We start from the raw sequence: 22,111 nt of genomic DNA on the forward strand, positions 1-22,111 counted from the left end.
AGAAAGGCAACGGGAGATTAGGGAGGTTATTAAGTGGCTCAAGAATTGGTGTAGGAAGGAGGGGTTTGGGTTCCTGCAGAACTGGGCCGACTTCTCAGTTGGCTACAGGCTCTACACTAGGGACGGGCTGCATCTCAATGGGGAAGGTGCAGCTGTGCTGGGGGAGAAAATGGCTAGAAGGTTGGAGGAGTGTTTAAACTAGGGAATTGGGAGGGTATTCATTTTTTAGGAGGGGAAGATAGTGCAGATAGAGACCTGGGCACAAATAAGGAAGATGGGGGTGGCGGTGGCATAGAGGTGGGGTTAGAACAGTTAATAATTTAAGAAAGAATAGAGGTACAGAGAGGAACATCAACTGCATGTATGCTAATGCCAGAAGCCTCGCCAACAAAATGGACAAATTAGAATTAATGTTGTTGGAGCATAATTATGACATGGTGGGGATATCTGAAACATGGCTGGATGAGAGCCATGTCTGGGCTGTTAACTTGCAGGGTTATAGTCTGTTCAGAATAGACTGAATGGATGGGGGAGGGGTGTGCTTATATGTAAAATCGTCCTTAAAACCCGTCCGGCGTGATAATATAGGTGAATCTAATGAAAATGTATGTCCCTGTGGGTGGAGATAAGGGGAGGGAGAAAAATAATAAATTACTGATAGGGGTTTGTTATAAATCTCCAAAAGTAATGGAAGCAATGGAGAATATCCTCGTAGAGCAAATAGATGATGCTGCGACTCAAGGGGAAGTCATTATTATGGGGAATTTCAACTACCCTGAATTAGATTGGGGAACAGAAACCTGCAGTTCCAGCAAAGGTAATCGGTTTTTGACAACTATGAGAGACAATTACCATTCACAACTGTTTCAGGACCCAACAAGAAGGGGGGCACTGCTAGACCAACAGGCCAGACCGCATGTCAAATATAAGGGTTGGGGGTCACTTGGGGAATAGTGATCACAAAATAATAAGTTTTCATGTATCCTTTAATAAGATGTGTAGTAGAGGGGTTACAAGGACACTAAACTTCAGGAGGGCAAATTTCCAACGGATGAGAGAGGATCTTGGTGCAATTAACTGGGACGATATCCTGAGACATAAAAATACACAAAGAAAATGGGAGACATTTATTAGCATCCTGGATAGCAGAGGCGTATCTAGGGTTTCTGGCACCCGGGGCAAGAATTCATTTCGGCGCCCCCCCCAGGACATATGTGATTTTCACACTTAGTCATGTACCCACGAGCTCCTCTCCCTAATGCTCTCAATATTCAGTGAAAAACTGAGAGAAGCAGAAGAGAAGCTCGTTGTCACAGGACCACAAGTCTGAAAGTCGCATATGAGTGAAGTGTCCATGTGACGACTACTGGAACCTGCAGAGCTGAATCCTGACATCGCAGCTTCTGAATTCTTTTAGGATTCTCCCTTGCCGGTGGACGGTCATGTCAGCAAAAGCATGTGATTAGTATACTTCTGACCACATTCCGACTAGACGTGCCGGCCTCGCTCAGTTCATTTTCATTGAGTGAGGCCACACATGTCTAGTCAGCACGTGACCGCATGTATGTAAATCACCAGCACGAGAGAATCCTGACAGCGTGCAGGGCGCACTGTGAGAATTCAGAAGTCTGCAGTCACAAAGAATGACTGCAGACTCATTACAAACCTGGACAACCCCTTTAATGCTCCTAACATAAATAAAAACATGAGTTAGTCAGTATCACAATGTTATGATTAGGTAATTCAGAACCACAATGGACCTTGAAGTTCAGAGCACACAAGTGACCTGACAAAACCCACAAAACATAGGACGAGCTCTGAGACGTGGGAACTCTGCTGACCGCAATCCCTAATCCTATAATACCACACTAAAGGTAGCCGTGGAGCGCTCCTGACAGACCTAGGCGCCTCGGGCACAGCCTGAGAAACTAGCTAGCCCTGAAGGTAGAAAAATAAGCCTACCTTGCCTCAGAGAAATTCCCCAAAGGAAAAGGCAGCCCCCCACATATAATGACTGTGAGTAAGATGAAAATACAAACACAGAGATGAAATAGGTTTAGCAAAGTGAGGCCCGACTTACTGAATAGATCGAGGACAGGAAAGATAGCTTTGCGGTCAACACAAAAACCTGCAAACAACCACGCAGAGGGGCAAAAAGACCCTCCGCACCGACTAACGGTACGGAGGTGCTCCCTCTGCGTCTCAGAGCTTCCAGCAAGCAAGCAAAACCCAAAAAGCAAGCTGGACAGAAAATATAGCAACAAAATAAACACAAGCAGACTTAGCTTATGCTGAGCAGACAGGCCACAGGAAAGATCCAGGAGGAAGCAAGACCAACACTAGAACATTGACTGGAGGCCAGGAGCAAAGCACTAGGTGGAGTTAAATAGAGCAACACCTTACGACTTCACCACATCACCTGAGGAAGGAAACTCAGAAGCCGCAGTACCACTTGTGACCACAGGAGGGAGCTCTGCCACAGAATTCACAACACACAAATAACATTTACATCCAGGTACCTTATAGATGTCGTCATCTCTGGAGTCGTTCTACTTCTTTTCTTCATCTTGTCCAGACCCCATGATGAGTTTTCTCATCCACAGCCGTCTCTGCAGACTTCCATCTTGTCCGCTCTTTTGCAGAAAATCTCCACATGACGCCCTTAAAGATACAAGTGTCATTATAATGCTCCTGAATAAAAAATTGCCCCTCACTATATTGTCTGCCCAAAATATGACCCCCACACTGTCCCTCTTATGGTACATACTCTTCACTCTAACCTCTCCTTTCCATACCGGTCCCCTCTTCACACTGTCCTCTCACACTGTGTCCCCCTCTATAGGGCCCAGTATTTGTACTGTACTCTGATTACACTCCCCCCTCCTTGGTATACCGTCCTCTGCTGGCTGTGCCCTTACACTGTCCCCTCATTCTACACCCCTACTGCTCAGTTTCTATTCTGTGCTCACTCACTTTTCTCCCGCATACTGTCTCCTCACACTATTCCCTTCCCTCCTCATACTGTCTCCTCTCACATCCCTCCTGTTCACCAAACTGTCTCCTCATATATTTACCCCCTCGCTTTCTATACTGCCTGCTCACCTGACTCCCTATATTGTGTCTGCACACATCCCATCACCCTCACTCCCCGTACTCTGTCCACATACATTTTTCACATTGCTACTCATACTGTGTCCACATACATTCCCCCGTTCGCTCCTCATACTGTCTGCACCCATCCCCCATACTGTTTCCTCAGATATGCCCCCCATTCTCCTGAACTGTTTCCTCATATATGCCCATTATTTTCCTCTACCCCACCCCATCATTGCTCTCTTCACCACCTCCATCTTTACTTTCTCCACCACCACTATAATTGCTTTCTCCCCCACCACCCCATAATTTCCCATTCCACCACCTCCATCATTTCCTCCTTTGCCTTTTCTACCATATCCATCATTTTCTTTTCCCCCACCATCTCCATCTTTGCCCTTTCCACCACCATCATCATTGTCCTTTCCACCATCACCATACTTGCCCATTCCACCACCTCCATCATTTTCTCCCCCTCCAATATCATCAGTGTGCTTTCCACCACCACCATCCTTGTCCATTCTACTACCTCCATCATTTCTTCCCCCCCTCATTATTGCCCATTCCACCACATCCATCATTTCCTCCTCCCCCTCCATCCCAATTATTGCCCTCTCCCCGTCAGTCCCATCATTGCCCTCGCCTCTCCTCTCCGTACACACACAAAACCATTTACGTCTCTGCACATTCACCCGCAGCGCTACGCATGCACGCACAAACACACACACACACTGAGTACAGTAATGTAATGGCCACACCTAGTTACTCCTACACACGTGGCTGAGCTCCGTACACCTTGCACACACGGCTCCGCTCCGTACACACGTGGCTCCACTCCATACACCTCGTATACACACGGCTCAGCTCCGTACACCTTGCACACACGGCTCCGCTCCGTACACCTCGTACACACACGACTCCGCTATGTACACCTCGTACACACACGGCTCCGCTATGTACACCTTGCACACACGCAGTTCAGCTCTGTACACCTCGTACACACACACACGGCTCCGCTCCGTACACACACACACGGCTCCGCTCCGTACACACACACACACGGCTCCGCTCCGTACACACACACACGGCTCCGCTCCGTACACACACACACGGCTCCGCTCCGTACACACACACACGGCTCCGCTCTGTACACACACGGCTCCGCTCCGTACACACACACACACGGCTCCGCTCCGTACACACACACAGCTCTGCTCCGTACACATAGGGCTCCGCTCCGTACACACATGGCTCCGCTCCGTACACACATGGCTCCGCTCCGTACACACACACACGGCTCTGCTCCGTACACACACACAGCTCTGCTCCGTACACACATGGCCCCGCTCCGTACACACATGGCCCCGCTCCGTACACACATGGCTCCGCTCCATACACACACACGGCTCCGCTCCGTACACACACACGGCTCCGCTCCGTAAACACACACGGCTCCGCTCCGTACACACATGGCTCCGCTCCGTACACACACACACAACTCCGCTCCGTACACACACACGGCTCCGCTCCGTACACACACGGCTCCGCTCTGTACACAGACACGGCTCCGCTCCGTACACCTTGCAGACACGGCTTCCGCTCTGTACACCTAGTACACACATGGCTCTGCTACATCCACACAAACCACTCCTGACCCTTACCCTCGTCCAGCACCGAGCACCATGACAATCAGCAGAGTCCTGCACTGCACAGAAGCCCTTCATCATGTGACTCCTGACTCCTCCCCCCCGTGACCTCATCACAGGTCCTGTGAGCACAGAGCTGCACAAGCAATAGCTGTGGTGTGCGGCTCTCTGCGGTGCAGGGGCTCTGCTCAGCTGCGGGACAAGTGCAGTCCCACCCGAGCCTCCTTGGACCGCCGCATCATCAGGCGGCCCGCTGGCGCCCTCCTGTCGGCTGCGCCCGGGGCACATGCCCCGGCTGCCCCCCCCTGGATACGCCACTGCTGGATAGGACCTGTGCACAGTATATACCGTATGGGAATAAACATGCTAGAAATAGGAGGAAACCAATATGGCTAAATAGAGCTGTAAGGGGCGCAATAAATGACAAAAAGAAAGCATTTAGAGAATTAAAGGAAGTAGGTAGTGATGAGGCATTAAATAAATTAAAAAAAAAAAAATTCTGTAAAAAGCAAATCAAGGCAGCAAAGATTGAGACAGAAAGACTCATTGCCAGAGAGAGTAAAAATAATCCCAAAATATTCTTTAACTAGATGGTGGCCTGATTCTAATGCATCGGGTATTCTAGAATATGCATGTCCATGTAGTATATTGCCCAGCCACGTAGTATATTGCCCAGCCACGTAGTATATTGCCTAGTCACTTAGTATATTACCTAGTCACGTAGTATATTGCCCAGTCACGTAGCATATTGCCCAGCCACGTAGTATATTGCCCAGTGACGTAGTATATTGCCCAGCCAGGTAGTATATTGCCCAGTCACGTAGTATATTGCCCAGCTATGTAGTATATTTCCCAGCCACATAGTATATTGCCCAGCCACATAGTATATTGCCCAGCCACATAGTATATTGCCCAGCCACATAGTATATTGCCCAGCCACATAGTATATTGCCCGGCCACGTAGTATATTGCCCAGTCACGTAGTATATTGCCCAGCCACGTAGTATATTGCCCAGTGACGTAGTATATTGCCCAGCCACGTAGTATATTGCCCAGTCACATAGTATAGTGCCCAGTGACATAGTATATTGCTCAGCTACATAGTATATTGCACAGCGACGTAGTATACAGCACAGAGCCACGTAGTATATTGCACAGCCACGTAGTATATTGCACAGCGACGTAGTATATTTCCCAGTGACGTAGTATATTGCCCAGCAACATAGTATATTGCCCAGTCACGTAGTATATTGCCCAGCTACGTAGTATATTGCCAAGCCACGTATGTCACAGGTTAAAAAATAAAAAATAAACATACTCACCTTCGGATCTGAGGGCCCATTGTAGTTCTAACATACTCACCTTCGGATCTGGCGCAGGCGATGAGCACGCGGCCGCCGCCATCTTCCGTTCCCAGGATGCATTGCGAAATTACCCAGATGACTTAGCGGTCTCGCGAGGCCGCTAAGTTTTCTGGGTAATTTCGCAATGCATCACTGGGAACGGAAGATGGCGGCCGGCTGTGCAGACAACGGAGGGTGAGTATAGCAGGTTTTTTGTTTTTTATTATTTTTAACATTAGATTTTTTACTATTCATGCCGCATAGGCAGCATCAATAGTAAAAAGTTGGGGACACACAGGGTTAATAGCGGTAGTAACGGAGTGTGTTACCCGCGGCATAACACGGTCCATTACCGTCGGCATTAACCCTGTGTTAGCGGTGACCGAAGGTGAGTATGCGGGCGCCTGGCAGTGACTGCGGGAGTAAGGAGCGGCCATTTTCTTCCGGACTGTGCCCGTCGCTGATTGGTCGTGGCTTTTTTTCCGTGACCAATCAACGACTTGGATTTCCTTGACAGACAGAGGCCGCGACCAATGAATATCCGTGACAGACAGACAGAAGGACAGAAAGACGGAAGTGACCCTTAGACAATTATATAGTAGACTACGTAAATAGTAAGAAACTAAAAAATGATAGTGTTGGCCCCCTTAAAAATAGTCTGGGTGAAATGGTGGATGAGGATGAGGAAAAAGCCAATATGCTAAATGACTTTTTTTCTTCAGTATTTACACAAGAAAATCCCATGGCAGACAAAATGACTAGTGATAACAATTCCCCATTAAATGTCCCTTGATTAACCCAGCAAGAAGTACGTTGGCGTGTAAAAATCACTAAAATTGGCAAATCTCCAGGCCTAGATGGGATACACCCCCGAGTACTGCAGGAATTGAGTACAGTCATTGATAGACCATTATTTTTAATCTTTAAAGACTCCATAATAACAGGGTCTGTACCACAGGACTGGCGTATAGCAAACGTGGTGCCAATATTCAAAAAGGGGACAAAAACTGAACTAGGAAATTATAGGCCAGTAAGCTTAACCTCTACTGTGGGTAAAATCCTGGAGGGCATTCTAAGGGATGCTATACTGGAGTATCTGAAGAGGAATAACCTCATGACCCAGTATCATCACGGGTCTACTAGGGACCGTTCATGTCAGACTAATCTGATCAGCTTTTATGAAGAGGTAAGTTCCGAACTGGACCAAGGGAACCCAGTGGACGTAGTGTATATGGACTTTTCAAAAGCTTTTGATACGGTGCCACACAAAAGGTTGATACATAAAATGAGAATAATAAGGATAGGGGAAAATATGTGTAAGTGGGTTAAGAGCTGGCTCAGGGATAGGAAACAAAGAGTGGTTATTAATAGAGCACACTCGGACTGGGTCGCGGTTAGCAGTGGGGTACCACACGGGATCTTAGAGAAGCGATCACAAACCACCCAAATGACCGACATTCTTTGAGAGACGGGGAGATCCGAAATAAAATCCATAGAGATATGCGTCCAAGGCCTCTTCGGGACCGGCAAGGGCAAAAGCAACCCACTGGCACGAGAACAGCAGGGCTTAGCCCGAGCACAAGTCCCACAGGACTGCACAAAAGAACGCACATCCCGCGACAAAGATGGCCACCAAAAGGATCTAGCCACCAAATCTCTGGTACCAAAGATTCCAGGATGACCAGCCAACACCGAACAATGAACCTCAGAGATAACTTTATTCGTCCACCTATCAGGGACAAACAGTTTCTCCGCTGGGCAACGGTCAGGTCTATTAGCCTGAAATTTTTGCAGCACCCACCGCAAATCAGGGGAGATGGCAGACAAAATTACCCCCTCTTTGAGAATACCCGTCGGCTCAGACAAACCCGGAGAATCGGGCACAAAACTCCTAGACAGGGCATCCGCCTTCAAATTTTTAGAGCCCGGAAGGTACGAAACCACAAAGTCAAAACGGGAGAAAAACAGCGACCAACGAGCCTGTCTAGGATTCAACCGTTTGGCAGACTCGAGATAAGTCAAGTTTTTGTGATCAGTCAAGACCACCACGCGATGCTTAGCTCCTTCAAGCCAATGACGCCACTCCTCGAATGCCCACTTCATGGCTAGCAACTCTCGATTGCCAACATCATAATTTCGCTCAGCAGGCGAAAATTTCCTGGAAAAGAAGGCGCATGGTTTCATCACCGAGCAATCAGAACTTCTCTGCGACAAAACAGCCCCTGCTCCAATTTCGGAAGCATCAACCTCGACCTGGAACGCAAGCGAAACATCTGGTTGGCACAACACAAGGGCAGAAGAAAAACGACGCTTCAACTCCTGAAAAGCTTCCACAGCAGCAGAAGACCAATTGACCACATCAGCACCCTTCTTGGTTAAATCAGTCAAACCGTTAACGGTTTGGTTAAACCGTTTTCTAGCAATGCTAGAAAAATTAGCGATGAAGCGACGATAAAAATTAGCAAAGCCCAGGAACTTCTGCAGACTCTTCAGAGATGTTGGCTGAGTCCAATCATAAATGGCCTGAACTTTAACAGGGTCCATCTCGATAGTAGAAGGAGAAAAAATGAACCCCAAAAATGAAATCTTCTGAACACCAAAGAGACACTTTGACCCCTTCACAAACAAAGAATTAGCACGCAGGACCTGGAACACCATTCTGACCTGCTTCACATGAGACTCCCAATCATCCGAGAAGACCAAAATATCATCCAAGTATACAATCAGGAATTTATCCAGGTACTCTCAGAAGATGTCATGCATAAAGGACTGAAACACTGATGGAGCATTAGAAAGTCCGAATGGCATAACCAGGTACTCAAAATGGCCTTCGGGCGTAATAAATGCTGTTTTCCATTCATCGCCCCGTTTGATACGCACAAGATTATATGCACCACGAAGATCTATCTTGGTGAACCAATCAGCCCCCTTAATCCGAGCAAACAAATCAGACAGCAGCGGCAAGGGGTACTGAAATTTGACTGTAATTTTATTTAGAAGGCGGTAATCAATACAGGGTCTCAGCGAACCATCCTTCTTGGCCACAAAAAAGAAACCCGCTCCCAATGGCGACGATGACGGGCGAATATGACCCTTCTCCAAAGACTCCTTCACGTAACTCCGCATAGTGGCGTGCTCAGGTACAGATAAATTAAACAGTCGACCCTTAGGAAACTTACTACCAGGAATGAAATCGATAGCACAATCACAATCCCTATGCGGAGGTAGGGCATTGGACTTGGGCTCATCGAATACATCCCGGTAATCAGACAAGAACTCTGCGACCTCAGAAGGGGTAGATGATGAGATAGACAGAAATGGAACATCACCATGTACCCCCTGACAACCCCAGCTGGACACAGACATTGATTTCCAATCTAATACTGGGTTATGGACTTGTAGCCATGGCAACCCCAACACGACCACATCATGCAGATTATGCAACACCAGGAAGCAAATATCCTCCTGGTGCGCAGGAGCCATGCACATGGTCAGCTGGGTCCAATACTGAGGCTTATTCTTGGCCAAAGGCGTAGCATCAATTCCTCTCAATGGAATAGGACACTGCAAGGGCTCCAAGACAAACCCACAGCGCCTAGCAAACTCCAAGTCCGTCAAATTCAGGGCAGCGCCTGAATCCACAAATGCCATGACAGAATAGGAAGACAAAGAGCAGATCAAAGTAACGGACAAAAGAAATTTCGACTGTACCGTACCAATGGTGGCAGACCTAGCGAACCGCTTAGTGCGCTTAGGACAATCGGAGATAGCATGAGTGGAATCACCACAGTAGAAACACAGCCCATTCTGACGTCTGTGTTCTTGCCTTTCAGCTCTGGTCAAAGTCCTATTGCACTTCATAGGCTCAGGTTTATGCTCAGATAATACTGCCAAATGGTGCACAGATTTACGCTCGCGCAAGCGTCGACCGATCTGAATGGCCAAAGACATAGACTCATTCAGACCAGCAGGCATATGAAATCCCACCATGACATCCTTAAGGGCTTCAGAGAGACCCTTTCTGAAAATAGCTGCCAGCGCACATTCATTCCATTGAGTGAGCACGGACCACTTTCTAAACTTCTGACAATAAATCTCTATCTCATCCTGACCCTGACACAGAGCCAGCAAATTTTTCTCTGCCTGATCCACTGAATTAGGTTCGTCGTACAGCAATCCGAGCGCCAGAAAAAACGCATCAATATTACATAATGCAGGATCTCCTGGCGCAAGGGAAAATGCCCAGTCTTGAGGGTCGCCACGTAATAAAGAAATAATGATTTTAACTTGTTGAACTGGGTCACCAGAGGAGCGGGGTTTCAAAGCCAGAAACAGTTTACAATTATTTTTAAAATTCAAAAACTTAGCTCTATCTCCAGAAAATAACTCAGGAATAGGAATTTTAGGTTCTAACATAGGATTCTGAACCACTAAATCTTGAATGTTCTGTACTCTTATAGTGAGATTATCCATCAAAGAAGACAGACCCTGAATGTCCATGTCCACACCTGTGTTCTGAACCACCCTGATGTAAAGGGGAAAAGAAAGACAGAACACAGTGCAAAGAAAAAAAAATGGTCTCAGAACTTCTCTTTTCCCTCTATTGAGAAGCATTAGTACTTTGGGCCTCCAGTACTGTTATGAACAGGTAATTCAGAACCACAATGGACCTTGAAGTTCAGAGCACACAAGGTGACCTGACATTTACCAAAAACATAGGACGAGCTCTGAGACGTGGAAACTCTGCTGACCGCAATCCCTAATCCTAACACACCACACTAGAGGTAGCCGTGGATTGCGCCTAACGCTCCCTATGCAACTCGGCACAGCCTGAGACCTAACTAGCCCTGAAGATAGAAAAATAAGCCTACCTTGCCTCAGAGAAATTCCCCAAAGGAAAAGGCAGCCCCCCACATATAATGACTGTGAGTAAAGATGAAATACAAACACAGAGATGAAATAGATTTAGCAAAGTGAGGCCCGACTTACTGAATAGACCGAGGATAGGAAAGATAGCTTTGCGGTCAACACAAAAACCTACAAACAACCACGCAGAGGGGCAAAAAGACCCTCCGCACCGACTAACGGTACGGAGGTGCTCCCTCTGCGTCTCAGAGCTTCCAGCAAGCAAGAAAAACCAATATAGCAAGCTGGACAGAAAATATAGCAAACAAAAATAACACAAGCAGAACTTAGCTTATGCAGGATAGAGAGGCCACAGGAACGATCCAGGAGGAAGCAAGACCAATACTAGAACATTGACTGGAGGCCAGGATCAAAGCACCAGGTGGAGTTAAATAGAGCAGCACCTAACGACTTAACCTCATCACCTGAGGAAGGAAACTCAGAAGCCGCAGTACCACTCTCATCCACCAAAGGAAGCTTATAGACAGAACCAGCCGCAGTACCACTCACGACCACAGGAGGGAGCTTGGCCACAGAATTCACAATAGGTATCCTCTACTTCTGGAGGAAAGAAGGTTTAGGCATAATAACAAACGCGGGTTCTTTACTGTAAGAGCAGTGAGACTATGGAACTCTCTGCCGTATGATGTTGTAATGAGTGATTCATTACTTAAATTTAAGAGGGGATTGGATACCTTTATTGAAAAGTATAATGTTACAGGGTATATACACTAGATTCCTTGATAGGGTGTTGATCCAGGGAACTAGTCTGATTGCCGTATGTGGAGTCGGGAAGGAATATTTTTCCCCAAAGTGGAGCTTACTATTTGCCACATGGGTTTTTTTTGCCTTCCTCTGCATCAACATGTTAGGGCATGTTAGGTTAGGCTATGGGTTGAACTAGATGGACTTAAAGTCTTCCTTCACCCTTAATAACTATGTTACTATGTATATATACAGTAACTTGTATATATTCAAGCTGTCTCAAGAAGTGAACATCTTGTCAGGGCTAGGAATCTGTTTTAGCTTAGCTGACTGATCAGTTTGGCTCAAAACTTGTACACATGGTCACCTTTTGGGTAGGGACAGTACATTGTGTCTGAGGAGGACTAGTCGATGGCACCTCTGCACCATCATTGTTGATTTTTGGAGGTGCCCTCTGTCAGCCATGCCTACTGCACTATTCTCATCTCCCTCCCCACTACATGTCAATAGATGTGGGGGCAGTGAAGTGTTGTCTCCTCCAGGTACTGTATGCATTTTAGCCAGCACTGACATTATAGGAGCATTCGGCTGTCTCTCCATCCAGGATTCTATACTCTACATGCTGTGCATGTCCACCCTCCTGGTCCATTAATGGGAGGAGATACTGATGGTTCTGTCTGATTAAGGCCGTCCAGTCCATTATCAAAGCATTTATACAACACTATCGCCTACAGCGGTTTCTCTACCTATTCCCCTATAATCACATACTTTCACTGAAACACAGAGGAAGGCAAAATCAGCAGAAATACTCCAAGGGCAATAGTAATCCAAACATAAGCCCTCACACTTAAAATCTGTGCCACTGACCCCCACCTCCCTGCTTCCTCTCTCTGGGGCACTTTGGAATGCCCACTCCGTCTGCAACAAGCTCTACATGATCCACAATCTCTTTACGTCCCGCAACCTTTCCTTCCTGGCCCGCACTGAGACCTGGTTGGCACCTTATGACACGGCCTCCCCTGCAGCATGAGTTACAGTGGCCTCTAATTTACCCACACTCCTCGCTCTGGCAACAGACATGGCGGAGGAGTGGGTTTCCTTCTTTCCAAAAACTGTTCCTTCAACCCTACCCAATCCCCTTCCCTTATCCTCCCTTCTTTCGAGGTTCACTCTGTCCGTATCTACTCTCCCTCTAATCTCCAAATGGCTGTCATATACCGACAACCGGGCTCAGCCACTGCCTTCATCGACCAATTCTCCACCTGGCTTCTTCACTTTCTCTCTGCTGACATCCCCACCATCATCATAGGTGACTTTAATATCCCTACTGACACCCGCCAGCCAGGAGCCTCCAAGCTCCTGGCCCTTACTTCATCCTTTGGACTCACTCAGTGGTCCTCCACAGCCACCCACACAGACGGACAAACACTAGACCTCATCTTTACCCGCCTCTGCTCCTTATCTAATCTCACAACCTCTCCCTTCCCCCTATCTGACCACATTTACTTACCTTCTCATCCTTGTCCTCCTCACCCGCCCTCCATGTCCAGCCATTACCCATTACCACATCCTCACAGAAACCTCGCACACCTAGACATCCACAGACTCTCAGACTCTCTTCTACCCCTGTCCTCCATATCTTCAATCCATGACACAGACAATCCCACCGCTTTCTATAAAAGCACCCTCACATCAGCCATAGACTCAGTCGCCCCTCTCATGCATTGCAAAGTGCGACATATCAATAGGCAACCCTGGCAAAACAACCTCACCAAAAGTTCGACAAACATCCAGGGTCGCGGAGCGGCGTTGGAAGAAAACACACCTGGGAGGTGACTTCACTGCTTTCAAACAAGCTACACTTGCCTTCAGATTAGCCCTCACCTCTGCTAAACAGACCTACTTCACAAACTTTGTATCTTCATTGTCCTACAACCCAAAACAACTGTTCAGCACATTTAACTCTCTCCTCCGCCCACCACTGCCACCTCCAACTCCCCTCATCTCTTCCGAGGAATTTGCCACCTACTTCAAAAACAAGATCAACCAAACAAGGCAAACCTTTACTATTCCACCACTCCAACCACTCCATATACCAGACCTCTGCACTTCCCTAATAACCTCCCTCTCCAACATCACTGAAGGAGAGCTTACTCACCTCCTTTCCAAATCACACCTCACCACCTGTGCACTTGACCCCATCCCTTCCTACCTGCTCCCCAACCTCACTAATGCACTCATATCAGCCCTAACTCATCTCTTCAACCTATCGCTATCTTCTGGTACCTTCCCCTCTGCCTTCAAACATGTTACCATCACACCCATCCTCAAAAAAGCTAACCTTGACCCAACTGCTATGCCCAGCTATCACCCCAAATCACTGCTCCCATTTGCTTCAAAACTCCTTGAGCAGCATGTCCATGCTCAACTTTCCTCCCACCAATCATCTAACGCTCTCCTTGACAACCTCCAATCTGGCTTCCGCCCCACCACTCCACCGAAACTGCCCTGACAAAAATTACTAATGACTTACTTACAGCCAAAGCTAACAGACAGTTCTCCATTCTCATCCTTCTCGACCTGTCCTCTGCCTTCGACACAGTCGATCACTGCCTACTGCTACAGATTCTTTGTTCCCTTAGCATCAAAGATCTTGCCCTGTCCTGGATTGCCTCATACATTTCCGACTGCACATTTAGCGTTTCCCACTCCCACACTACCTCCTCATCCTGCCCTCTCTCTGTTGGAATCCCTCAAGGCTCTGTCCTAGGGCTCCTACTTTTTTCCATCTATACCCTTGGCCTAGGACAACTCATAAAGTCCCATGGCTTCCAGTACCACTTGTATGTGGACGACGACACTCAGATCTACCTCTCTGGCCCAGATGTCACTTCTCTGCTGTCCAGAATCCCGGAGTGTCTGTCAGCCATATCCTCCTTCTTCACCTCTCGCTTCCTAAAACTTAATGTAGACAAAACCGAACTCATCATCTTTCCCCATCTCGCGTATCCCCTTTACCTGATCTATCTATTATGGTAAACGGCATCACGCTCTTTCCCGCTCCTGAAATCTGCTGCCTCGGGGTAACTCTCGACACTGCCCTGTTCTTCAAACCACATATCCAAACTCTTGCCACCTCCTGTCATCTCCAACTCAAAAACATTGCCAGAATCCGTCCCTTCCTCAGCTCACAATCTACCAAAACTCTTGTGCATGCCCTCATCCTCTGCCGCCTCGATTACTGCAACACCATGCTCTGTGGCCTCCCCGCTAACTCTCTTGCACCACCCCAGTCTGTCCTCAACTCTGCTGCCTGGCTAATCCACCTCTCTCCTCGCTACTCCCCTGCTTCTCCCCTCAGCAAATCCCTCCACTCGCTTCCAATTACCCAACGAATCCAGTTCAAACTACTCACACTGATCTACAAAGCCATCCACAACCTATCCCCTCCCTATATCTCTGAACTAATCTCCCAATATCTTCCGTCACGTAATCTCTGTTCCTCCCAAGACCTCCTACTCTCCTCCACACTTATTCGTTCCTCACACAACCGCCTCCAAGATTTCTCCCGAATATCCCCCATCCTCTGGAATTCCACGCCTCATCACATCCAATTATCCACCACCCCCGGATCCTTCAGATGGAACCTGAAAACCCATCTCTTCAGGAAAGCCTACAGCCTGCAATAATCATTCTGTCGCCTCACCACCACCCAAGCTGCCGCCTCACCACCACCTGATCTGCCGCACCCCCAACCTTCTGTCTCTTCCCCGTTATCCCATAGAATGTAAGTCCGCAAGGACAGGGTCCTCTCCCCTCTGTACCAGTCTGTCATTGTAAATTTGTGTACTGTAAACAATATCTATAACTTTGTACGTAAATCCTTTCTCATGTACAGCACCATGGAATTAATGATGCTATATAAATAATAATAATAATAATAATAAAAAGCTGGAACTCACATCTTTATTTAATGCAAATAATAATTTAATAATAATTTAGTCAGCTATCATTCTATCTCCGGTGTTACTATTCTCACTCCCCCACTTCTTGTCTGAGCAGAACTAAGCATGCAGTTGCCTGGAGGCTTTTATGTGTTACCCTCTTGCCATTTAGCTTTTCTGTGCCATTGTGCTTACCATCGAGTGCTGGCTTCTGTTTCTATTGCATTCACTGCTCAACTTCAGACTTCAGACCATTGTTTTGTAACCAACCACACTGGTCTCTCATCGACAGTTACAACTGAGACACATTCAGACTTCCCTGTGGGTGTATAGTCACCTTTTTCAACTTCATTTTACAATCTCTTATGGCCTTTACATTCACTGGTCAATCTCTTTGCTGTCTTTCCTTGAGGTTTCTGTCTCTGTCTACCCAACAAGTTTCCATACTTTCCCTCCTCAGGTAAACACCCTAGAAGCTTGTATCACAGTGCTGGCATACTTTCCTTATGTGTAGGTAGGCACCAAGGTACTTTCAAACCCTACATAACACAAATGCCAGTAAATGAACTACAGGACACCCCCTTCAGTTGATCCTTCTCAACAGCCCAACAAGAAACAGCAACACAAGGAATCATCCCAGAATGAGTCCTAACCTTGCGATGTTCCAGCTCTTTTGATAAAATCCTAGATTTATTCAATTTGACTACAAAAAAAGCTTCTAAACCACACTCATGGCAGGGAAGGTACAGCAACTCGTTTTGATCGCAGATTGATCTTTATCACAGCTGATATCTACAAGAACTGCACGGCTTTATATTGTGAAATAACCAGTCAACCTGTTGGAACATGTCATGTGACATGCCCGAAAGTCCTAATTGCACACATATAGAAATCACTTATAAAAATAATTAGCAGATAAGTTAATAAAACAAACACAGAAACTGAAATACAGTACATTGACATAGAACTTCAATTTCAATAATCGAACATGATTTCACTGTGCTTATTTAAACCATTAGGAGTTTGTGTGCTGAGATTATATATCCAGAAGGCTTCATGTGTGAGAAAAAACCTGGCACTCAACTTAATTCTGTGATGATTTTATTAACGTTTCGGTCACCTGGTGCCAGGTTTTTTCTATTATATCTCAGTGTGGGAACCTACCTGGGCACCTCTTCCAGTAGTGCTTACATTTTCTTCTTCACATTCACGTGTGAGAAGACACCATCTGATATCTCCCGAAAGCGACTTGCAGTCTGCTGTATTGCACATACCCAAAAAGAAAATATATTTCTTGAATGGTTGGAGATGAAACATTACGATTTGTGCTGACAGTATTTGTTTTGTCATAAAAGTGTTCAGATATCCGTGTTTTTAATTTTCGAGAGGTACAACCCACATAAGCCTTATTACAAATAGAACAATCAATTCTATATATGACATTACATGAATTGCAATTTATAAATTGTTTGAGATTGAATTTTGCTGTATTGTCTTTATTGCTAAAGATTTTACTATTTGTTGCTTGTTTGCATGTTCTGCAATTGGTACCTTCACATCTGAAAAAAAACCTGTACAATCTAACCATGTTGGTTGTGAGTTTTTTAGAAAAAAATGCACTGAGAGAAATTATGTTCCCAAGTGTGGGTTCCTTCCTCATAATCACACTGTACCCTGATTGTAAAATCGATGCTAATGTTGCATCTTCATATAAAATAGGTAGAAATGTATTAATAATATTTAATCCTATGGAATTGAGGACTATATTGGAAACACACATTCAGTTTTTGTTTAAATTCTTAATTATTTTGTTTGTTTTGTGAGTGACAGATCAATTCCTCGCGATTTTTGCTGGGAATTATATGCAATGCCCTGTTGAGAGTCCAGTTAGGATAGTTTCTCCTTTATAATCTTTTTAAACTCTGACTAAATTCTGTAGAAAGATTTTGTTCTCCAGTATAAGTCCTTGTTCTTATCAGCTCACCCACAGGAATGGACCTGATTGTGTGTTTTGGGTGACTGCAGGTGGCATCAAGTATGGTTTTCCCACTACATGGCCTGGAATGTGTTTTAGTTGAAATTATTGCATTGCATTCCCCAAATAAATTTAAATCCACAAAGGAAATGTTTGTAGGGTCATGTCTGTGGGTGAACCTGAGATTGAACACATTGGAATTAAAAGATATTAAATAAAGCCTGGTATGTCAGATACATCACCCCCCTAAATGATGAGGAGATACTAAATGTATCTTCCATACCAGACAATGTAAGATGCAAAAAATGTTCTTGGCGGAGAACAAGAAAAAAATCTCTGAAAACGCCATGACAAGGTTGGCAAGCGACGTGGAAAATTTTCCTCCCAATGCAGGACCTGCATGCTGCAGAAAAAACTTATTGATCAAAGGAAAAAAATTGTGTGTTATTAAAAAATGCGTAACCTGTAGAATCAGGAACACATGGGCTACCTGCACAGTGAACAAGTCTGTATGATCATGTTCACACACCACCAAGAAACCTGAAGACACAAAAGAGAATAGTAAAACCAAAAACACTCAGTTTGAAAAAATGTTGCAGTAATCCGCAAGTGCTAGTAAAAGATGTAAAAAACAGGGTATTTGGTTGATACGTTTTTTGCAAAAAATGTATACTAAGCTGCTCTACCAATCTTCACGGTATACCCTTATCAGAGCAGTCCTAACTAATGTATGCAATCCCTATCTGATGTATTTAAAAACCTGATCATCTGTATATAACCTGTGTGAACAGGGTTCAGAGAGGAAAAATCCATGTGTGCATACAGGGTAGAACAGCTATTGTGCAGATAGCCCAAGAGGAGTGGTGGAACTCCCCAGTCTTGTAGACACAAGAGAACAATTATGGAAACAGGAACACATGGGCTACCTGCACAGTGAACAAGTCTGTAACCTGTAGAATGTAGATAATGAAATCCTCAGTGTAATTATTAAGTTTCTGTAAGTGAAACTGGAGGGCTTGCATAGCAACTGGATGTGGTATGCAAGTGTAGAGTGAAATATCACAACTCAACCATGAATAATTAGATAGCCACATTTTGGGGGGAAAACATTCTCAAAATGTCCCTTGAGTCCTTGATGTAACCCGCAATCCTGTAGACTAATGGCTGCAGCAACGAATCAAGCCTCTCACACATGTGTTCATTTGCTGAACCAATTCCCGACACTATCGGTCTCATAGGAGGGATGCCATCTCCTTTATTAATTTTCAGGAGTCCATGTAATATGGGAAGGATCAGAAACTATTCATCCAAGAATTCAGCTTGCTATTTATTTAGTACGCCCAAAGTCAATCTATTATTAATAACTTTATTTAGTTGATTCTTGAATTTAATTGTAGCATTCCTTGAGCGCTTCACATAAGTCAAGTCATTGAATAGTAGTTCCATAATCTTCATTCTGTAATCTTCAGAGTTCATGATGAAAACTACTCCTCCTTTGTCAGACATCTTGATTGTGATGGCTGACATTTTCTGCATTTCCCGTAACTCAACATAATCTTTGCGTGAAAAAATCCTTGGAATATGATTATTTTTACAAATGTTATCGTGTAAGATTTTTAGTTCTTGTTCTATAATTTCCTGGAATTTATCCATGCAATCAGATCGCGACTGAAGCGGATAAAAAAATAGATTCTTCACTTTTTATCTGGTAGAGTGATTGATAGTATCATCAACCTGATCACTATGTGTGAATAATTCTTGTAAGGTGAGCAAAAACATTTGTTCCTGAAAATTCATTTCTTGACATTCATTAATTATCACCTCCATGGTAACACTGGATGGTACTGAGTAATCACATGAAAAAAGCTTCCTGATGGTGAGATTCTGCATGAATTTATTCACATCCAAAATGGTTGTGAACACATTAAAATTCTGAGCTGGTACATAATTTAAACCATAAGATAATATTCTTAAATTATTTTCACAAAAGATTCTGGAAGATAAATTGAGCACATTACTGAACGGGTTTAATTGAGAAAATTCTTCTTGCGGCGTTTTGTCATGTCAAAATTGTTTTCTATGATTCTGCTTACCATGCCTTGTGCGTTTTTTGATGATCGGAAATATCTAGTTCTTCCAGTGTGACTGGATTCACTGAAGGTGACATCAGATTTACTAAAATTAGTATCAGATAAATCTGAATCAAAGGGGATAAAATTGACATGGCTACATTTCAATATAAATCTGGGAGCACGGGATGACCTGTCCCACTGACCCACTCATATACTTTATTTGACTCATAATCATTTGTGTCATGCAAAAATTTCCATTTTTTACAACTGATAATGTCTTCCTTCAATGATGGAGCCACCTATTGCGTCTTTTTCATTGTCTCATCAAAATAGGGTGTATGTTTGAATTTACCTAACAGGAGCTTAATATCCTCCACTCCCTTCTGAACATTGGATAGTCTGGACTCCTCATGTTTAATAATCAGGGGCATTAAATGTTCAGAAAAAGTGCTTAGGATTTTATTAATTCTTCTGTAAATTCTGAAGAATATATAGATGTGGGTCTTTTTTAATGCGTATACCTCTAGGAATAATGTCCTTGGCAGCATAATTTTGAAGTATGGTTTGGTCCTACAAAACTTTAGTCTCCTGTACCGTCAGCTTCTCTAATTGTTTTATCATGTCAACCATCTCTATTGATTTCGCAGCTCCCTCCGGACAATGTGAAAACCCAGATGCAGCCTTTTTCAGTCTCTCTCTGGACATTTCGGAAGTCAAATCAATATGAAAAATGGAGAGGAAACCTCCTTTGTATTGAGTGCTAAAATGTGGTTCAATTGTTCAATAATTATGGCGCATTGCAGTAAATAACTAGTGTGCACTGCAGACAACATTAACAAAAATAGAAAAAAATACAGCCAGCTCACCGACAGCCTTTGCAGTAACACGGAACTCCGTCCTTTCTTGAAGTGATTAGATAAGTACAAGTACAACTATATTTCAGACTTACGCACTAATCCAATCATATGCACACAATTTGAAAAGCCATAAGTATTTCATTAGTTAATGGACCACACTATTCAATGCAATATAACTCACCCAGAATGGAGAAGGACCTAACTCACAGCGAAAGTAAAACAAAAATGTAAGAATAAGCTTCTTACCTTATGCTGCAGCTTCTTGGGTTCAATTTCACTGGAGAGTCCGTTCTCCCTTGAATTCTGGATGGTACAATGTGTGTCTGTTTAGGTGCCAGATTTTTGTGATTGAAATCAACTTTCTTCTATGCCTTTGAACTCCAAATATGAAAAGTATGTTTCAAAATCTCAGGAAATCAATCCAACACAACCTTAGCATGGTGCCCTAAGTAGGACTTCTTGTTTCTTATAATGCAGTCAAAGTTTAAATAGTGTCACAAACAAATGAAACTTTCCACCAAAGGCTTAGTCAATTTAGGGGCATGATGAGAAGTGTCTAACTCCTCTGCTCATCACCATGAAACAAGATGGCTACACAGAGACATAATGAAGTATGTTCTCTCACAGGTATACCATTTTTAATGGCATCCACCATTCAATTATGAAAACAAGGGACAGATTTGGAGCACACTATGGTAATTGTATGGTCTGGTATTGTAGAGTATAATGGTAATTCTCTTCAGTGGCATAATAATAATAATAATAATTTGTATTTATTATATTTATTTATTTATATAGCGCCAACATATTCCGCAGCGCTTTACAAATTATAATGGCTTCCTACATGAATTAAAGCATGACAATTTTGATGGATCCATTGTGTAATGATCATAATGAATCCCTTTGACCACTAAGCTGAGATAGTTCAGGGGTTTTCAGGCCAACAGAGCCCAAATGAAACTGGTTACCCTGTAATAAAAGTTGTGTGAACAGAACTTTAAGCTACAATATGAGAAAAAATATATCCGATAATTTTGGGCACAAAATACTAGTTCTAAATCAGCAATTAAATTATACTATCAAAAAAGCTTGGAGAACTTCTTAATAAAATCAACAATTCGTTAGTATACACAATAATTAATAAAACACATAGATTGTAAGTAGAACATGATTAGACACTACATGATACCCTCAAGTAAGAAGTGCTACAAACATTAGATCTTTAAAAATACATGATTATTCTCACAAAAACACCGCCCTCATTATATTGTACTATGGAACTATATCCATCATAACCTTCTCAAAAATTGCAGTCACAAATCCACAATTTATTCATATATATATATATATATATATATAATGATTTTTCATATTCTTTTATTATCACATGTATTATTGCATATATAGTTCCTTATATGCAAAAAGGCATATAAGGAACTATATGAATGATTGCAGCAGGATATATGGTTTAGATCGCCAATAGGATTTCATTCTTTCTATCCCACTAGAGGGCAGTGTAATAATAAAAGAACATGAAAAGTCATCCTATATAAAAAATACAATTTCTGTAT

General features: G+C 44.1%; 1 long non-coding RNA gene across 1 annotated transcript; it reads right to left on the minus strand.

Annotated features, from left to right (window-relative positions):
* Positions 1 to 524: 524 nt before the first annotated feature.
* Positions 525 to 21,026, minus strand: LOC138664921 (uncharacterized). The gene is made up of 3 exons (XR_011318400.1): positions 20,787 to 21,026; positions 16,801 to 16,895; positions 525 to 1,090 (listed from the first exon to the last, which is right to left on the minus strand). It is a non-coding gene; the product is annotated as an uncharacterized lncRNA (long non-coding RNA).
* Positions 21,027 to 22,111: the final 1,085 nt, after the last annotated feature.

This window comes from Ranitomeya imitator, chromosome 2 (assembly GCF_032444005.1).
Source record: "Ranitomeya imitator isolate aRanImi1 chromosome 2, aRanImi1.pri, whole genome shotgun sequence".
Taxonomy (NCBI): Eukaryota; Metazoa; Chordata; class Amphibia; order Anura; family Dendrobatidae; genus Ranitomeya; species Ranitomeya imitator.